This window comes from Physeter macrocephalus, chromosome 1 (genome assembly GCF_002837175.3).
Source record: "Physeter macrocephalus isolate SW-GA chromosome 1, ASM283717v5, whole genome shotgun sequence".
Taxonomy (NCBI): Eukaryota; Metazoa; Chordata; class Mammalia; order Artiodactyla; family Physeteridae; genus Physeter; species Physeter macrocephalus.
This window is the reverse complement of record NC_041214.2, coordinates 29,491,402-29,497,562: the sequence shown is the minus strand read 5'-3', so window position 1 is coordinate 29,497,562 and position 6,161 is coordinate 29,491,402. Positions and strand designations below refer to the sequence as shown.

The window sequence follows — 6,161 nt, the reverse complement described above, 5'->3', positions numbered from 1 at the left end:
ACGTGCCGCGGAGCGGCTGGGCCCGTGAGCCATGGCCGCTGAGCTTGCGCGTCCGGAGCCTGTGCTCCGCGGCGGGGGAGGCCGCAGCGGTGAGAGGCCCGCGTACCGCAAAAAAAAAAAAAAAGAAAAAGAAAAATTAAGGGGAGGCTGACCGCAAAGGGGTAACATGAGGGAATTCTTTGGGGTGTTGGAATTATTCTGTACACTGTCAGTGGTGATAGTTACAAGAATCTAGGCATGTGTTAAAACTCATAGGACTGTACATGAAAAAGTTTTTGTAAAATTTTAAAATTCAATTTCACTCTCCTTTTAAAAATGGCTTTTTTATTAAAAAAAAAAAAAAAAACTATCAACTCAGAAAAAGAAAGGTCTAAATTAGAGATACGCAGTCTGCATTATCAGAGCAACTGGCAGGTAACACACTATACACACCCAACCATACATCTAATGCCTTTCATTTTTCCTCTCTCAACTGGAAGCTTGTGACTCAGGATTATTTAACCTGGAGATGATAACATAAAGGTTACCATGGAATACATGAGAACAACTTAAAAAGGAAGTACATCAGTTTAGAATCACTCCAAAGGGTAAAGCTGGACCCAGTGGCTGGAAAATCCAGGAAGTCAGACTTTGATTATGAGAAAGCAGAAACGCCTCTTCAAGAAAGGATAGTATCCTTTCACACAAGGTGTCCCAGCAGACATCAGACTACCAAAGGCACATAGGCACTCCTTAAATAGCCCATACAAATCAGGGAGTGGAGAGAAGGCAGAGGGGAAAAAAAAAAAAAAGTGTCAAAATTTGGAGAGGAAGATGAGAAGGTAAAAGGAGTGAGAAGCAAAGTTGCCCCACACAAGCCTGAAAATCTATAATATTCTCCTTTATCTTCCTTTTCTCCTTCTCTTCTACTAAATTTCCAGTATTGTTGTTCTAGTCTAGGATTTCCTTCTCCAACATATCTTTTTCTATTATCTACTCTGACAATGGAATTCTACACCTTGATTTTTCCATACCCTTCTTTCTTCACAAACCTACTAGACAGTCTTTGGGGCTTCAATCTCAGGCAGGGGGAAAATCCTAAATTACATGTCTCTTTCTACAACATGACAAAGCTTGCAAGTGAGCAGTTAACAGAAGCCAAATGATAGGGACTTATCTCTCCAAGATATGGTAAGATATGATAACTGAATCAAATGGTTCAGAGGATATTTACATAAATGCACACAAGGCGGGGGGCTAAGATTTTTAAAAAATAGTGTAATTGAAATAAATAAACACACCTGTTCTCTGTAAAAATTGCAACTGCTACCCTATAGGATTTGGTATGCAATACTGGATTAAACTACCACATTCTACAGAACCAGTCCCCTCCAGTCAAGACCAAAATTCAATGGTTCTAAAGAACAAAACAAGGCTGGAAAACTTGTATGGCTTCTTATTCGCAAAAATACTAATGATCCAATATACAATAAACAAAATCCACATTTGTTTTTGTTATTAACGGCTTGACATCTAAATGCTTAGCCTTTTCAGGAGGTACAGTACCTTAACGAAGACTGAGAAAGTAAGAATACCTAATAGAATAACTCTAGGCCCTGTGATCACTTCCTCATTTGCACAAATCTGGGACCAAAAAAGGGTCAAGTGTGTTCAGTACATGTTATACTTGGAATCGGAAGATTTTATAATGTATTTCATTCACACATTCATTCATTCAACATTAGTTAAATTTTCCAGACACTGTTCTGGTTACTGAGAATACCCCAGGGAAGACCAAGTCCCTTCCATCAGAGAGATTATAATATGTTGGAGGGAAAAGATCACAAACAAATAAACAAGAAAATAAGCAAGATAATTAGCTGATAATGCAGGTAGAGTTTGGACTTACTTTTCAGTGCAATAAGAAGCCCCTGGAGCAGGAGAGTAAGTAAAGATCACTCTGACTGCTGTCTGAAAATGGACTGTAGGAGAGCAAGGCCAGAGGCAAGGAGACTAGTTAGGAAGCTACTACCTAGGAACAACTGGGGTGGTGACAATAAAAATAAAGTGAAGTAGGGACTTCCCTGGTGGTCCAGTGGTTAAGAATCCATCTTGCAATGCAGGGGACGCTGGTTCAATCCGTGGTCAGAGGAACTAAGATCCCACATGCCACCGGGCAGCTAAGCCCACGCTCTGCAGCTATTGAGCCCATGTGCCGCAACTAAGACCCGATACAGCCAAAAAATAAATAAATATTTTTTTAAAATAAAAAATAAAGTGAAGTAAATATATTTGGGATACATTTTGGAGGCAAAATCAACAGGGTTTGCTGAAGGACTGGATGTGTGGGGCAGTGAGGGAGCAGTGAGGCAAAGCGATGAATTAAGGATGAACACCAGATTTTTCACTTAAGTAGGTGGAAGAGGTGGGTAGAGGGGTGCTCTTATGAAATGCAGACTGCTGGGGAAGGAACAGGTTGAAGAATGGAAATCAAGAGCTCCACTTTGAACATGTCAAGTTTAAGATAGACAAACGAAGTGAAGATATGTAGGCAGGTAGAAGAAATGTGAAGTTCAGAACTGGAGATAAAAATCTGAGAGTCAATAACACGGTGATAGTATTTAAACCACAGGACTTGATGAGATCACTCAGAGAGAATACAGGTAGAAAAAAGTAGAGGGATGGGCTTGGACACCCTGAGGCATTAGGATGTTTTGAATTCATGAAGAGAAGAAAAAGTCAACAAAAGAGATAGAGAAACAGAGTGAAGAGAATAAAAATCATAAAAGTGGAGTATCCTGGAAGGTTCCTTTATATAATATGATACTCTAATCCACCACCACCCTCCCATCCTGCTGGCCACACACTCTCAAATTCTATAAACAAAAAAAAAAAAACTGAGGCCCAGGAAGACTGGGTGACATCCCCAAAGTCCCAGCTATCTGGGACCCAGGACCAGGCCTAAGAGCCAAGATGTGACTTCTGACCCCTAGCCTTTTCACAGTGGCTAGCAGTGCTTCTACTGTTGGGTTCACCAGTGAGACAACAGGGAAGGTTATAATTTAGGAAGAACACAATTAGACTATAAGGAAGAAGATAATTTAGATTACAAGGTTAATTTTTAATTTTTTTCTATGTATTTTGTTTACATTCACAGAGCAAGTTGGATCAAAAGCCTTTATGGATAAGTCTCTAAGAAAAGCAAGAAATACAGACAAGAGGTGAGAAAAAGCAATAAATCAAAACCCAACTCGATTTTCTCCACTTCTAAAAAACACTCTGGGTCTTCCCCGTTGGCGCAGTGGTTAAGAATCCGCCTGCCAATGCAGGCGATATGGGTTCGAGCCCTGGTCCGGGAAGATCCCACATGCCGCAGAGCAACTAAGCCTGTGGGCCACAACTACTGAGCCTGCACTCCAGAGCCCAAGAGCCACAACTACTGAGCCTGCCCACCACAACTGCTGAAGCTCACACACCTAGAGCCTGAGCTCCGCAACAAGAGAAGCCACCACAATGAGAAGCCCGCGCACCACAAAGTGGAGTAGCCCCCACTTGCCACAACTAGAGAAAGCCCGCACACAGCAACGAACACCCAACGCAGACAAAAATAAATAAATTTTTTTTAAAAAACCACTCTGAAGGTAGAAGACCCTCATCAGGATGTGAATCAGGAGTTGTACAAAAAAGTTTTTTGATTTCAGTCATTTTTGCTTTAGTGAATACAATCCCAGTTTTAAAGCTTAAGATTTTTACTTTGTTCCACACTTGCCTTCTGGAACTAGGTTAAGATCTTTATCCTGACCACCCTTTCCTATGCTACTTTATCATGACTTAAGCAGTTCTGCTTTTACCATAAAAATCTTACAGTGTAACCTAAAAATCCCCAAATGATTAATGAACTGCTGAGAATTCTGACTCGTTGGAGATGATTTTATTAGGAATATTTCCAAACACCCATTCAGTGCTTCAAAATAAGTACTCACCTAATTTAACTATGATGACTTCACCAGACAGTAACACTGCCCACGATGATGTTTACAAAAGCACTTGTCACTCCCTTCGTATGCAGCAATGCAAAAAAAGGAGTGTTTCCATATTCTTCTCTGTTTATACTCTGTAACAAGTGACAGTTTAAGTGTCACTTAAGATTATTTAAACAGCAAAGCACTTCAAGTTTAATGTATCCCACCACCTTGCATCTGAAGCGAATCCTAAACTCGCTGTTTTATTTAAACAGCAATTCCCAATCACTCGGTACCTGAGACAGGTATTCCAAGGCAGCCTTAGCCAGCATTCTAGGATGAGGCTATAGGATTCGTATTTTGGACACTGTTAAGATAACAGGCTCCTGTATTAAGCAACTCCAGTGGAGGTTACTGCAACATCAAAGCGCTTCGGAAATAAATGTGCCCCCCAAAAGTACACCCGCAGCCAGGAATCAGTAATAGCTAACAAGGGAAGATGCTGCAGCACAGTTACTCCTAACAGCCTACCACTGACCGAGCACTCGCTTTTCGGTCATGTACATCATCCTGTCTTAGCTTCACAACAGCCCTGTGAAGTACGTATAATTATTCCCACTAACAAATCTGGATACTCTGGCCCAAGGCCCCAAGGCTGCTCAGTGGCGGTGCCGGGATTTGAAAACACGACCCTATCCCAACAGTCCAGGATCCCCGCCCCTACAATACACCCTGCGCAAAAAGGCATCTGAGGATCAGGAGCTCGCGGGTGTCCGCACAGACACGGGGCGAGGACGCCGCCTCTCCCCAGACGCCCCTCAGGAACGCGACCCAAAGGGCCGCGTCCCTGCCGCCCGGAGGCCGGGGAGAGCCGCTCACCTTGGAGAACCCCGGGAGGGCCTCAGGCGAGCGAGGCACCCCCGCGGGCCGGCGTCCTCGGCGCTGGCAGGAAGCGCGGAGCGGCCACTCAGTCGCCGGCGCCGCAGGCTGTGGCGGGTAAGAGCGCGCCGCCGGCCCGCGCGGGGGCACCTCAGAGGCCCGCCGCGACCGCGCCGCCCCTCAGCCGCGCCGCATCCGGGTCCCGCTCCACTGCACTCACCTGCCCGGCGCTCCGCCGCCGCCGCCGGCTGTCGGCTCCAGGTGCGCGGTTAGCAGCCAAGGCCACCGCGCCCGTCCAGCTGCGGCGCTCCCATGCCCGTCTCTCTCAGTCGCCACCCGCCTGCCCCGCGCGGCGCTACACCAGCCCGTCGCCCACGGCCATGGCCAGCTCCGCCGCCGCCGCACCGACCGACGGAGCACGCGCGCGCCGCCACTGTGCGCGCGCGCCAGCCTCACGGGCCCGCCTCCCAGCAGCCCTCGCCCCGCCCCGCGAGCCGCTCCGGCCAATCCCAGGTCTGCGGGCTGGGCGGGGCAGAGCCGGTCCCGGCTGGGAGGGGAACCGCCGCCTAGTCCTCTCGGTTTGGTGCCTGCTGGGAGGCTAAACCGCCGCCTAGTTTTCTCCGGCTGACCGCCCAGCAGCGGCGCTGCTGTGCGGCAGTTCTGCTCCTCTTTGAGGCTCCGGAGGACTCGGAATCGGGAATCCCCAGCAAGCCGCTTTCAGGAGAGACCCACCACCTGCCCCGGCCTTCGTAGCCGCCTCCGAGAGATTTCTCTGTTCATAGTTCCTTGGCGGCCTTCTCTTCCCACTCTCCCCAGGTCTGCGACTCTGAACTGATATCTCGGTTCCTGAGCCCTACACTTTGCTTTTCCCTCTCCCCCTGTGTCACTCCTCTTCTGGGGGTGGGGCCGCTAGGTCGGCTGCCCCACAGCTGGCCCTTCAATCCCTGCACTGGTCATAAAGCAAAAGTCCAGCATTCCAAGCCAAGATTCTTTTTCTGTGTGTTCATTTTTGCGATAACTAACATTTATCTGCAGAGGCTTACAGTTTACCCAGCCCTGTTCGCATACCTAATCTGCTGTTATCTTTTGACCTCAACCGGGAAATCTCATGGTCCTCTTTCTTAATAGCACTCTTCAATTTCACTTACTGAAAACCAAAAATTTAACTTATTGTAAAGCTACTATATTGTAAGGTTATTGTAACTTATTGCTACTGTAATAGCTCAGGCAAACAGTTGAGTAGGCTGGGATGGAATCTCAAGTAAACCTAATATAAAGCAAAGGTGGCAAACAAGCCTGTGATAAAAGAATAGTTTATTTGATCAATGATCCTGATTTAAT

General features: G+C 46.5%; 1 protein-coding gene across 3 annotated transcripts in view; it reads right to left on the bottom strand.

The window, feature by feature from the left end:
• PIK3CB (phosphatidylinositol-4,5-bisphosphate 3-kinase catalytic subunit beta) overlaps window positions 1-5,259 on the bottom strand; it is a 202,928-nt gene extending 197,669 nt beyond the window's left edge. Inside the window, exon 1 of one of the 3 annotated variants that reach the window (XM_024131871.3) lies at window positions 5,041-5,259. The gene's annotated coding sequence lies outside the window, so the exon portion shown is untranslated. Of the gene's footprint in view, window positions 1-3,962; window positions 4,038-4,820; window positions 4,864-5,040 lie in introns of those variants that run through there. The other 2 variants (XM_028489344.2, XM_028489340.2) reach the window with 2 other exon arrangements.
• Between the last annotated feature and the right edge of the window lie 902 nt (window positions 5,260-6,161).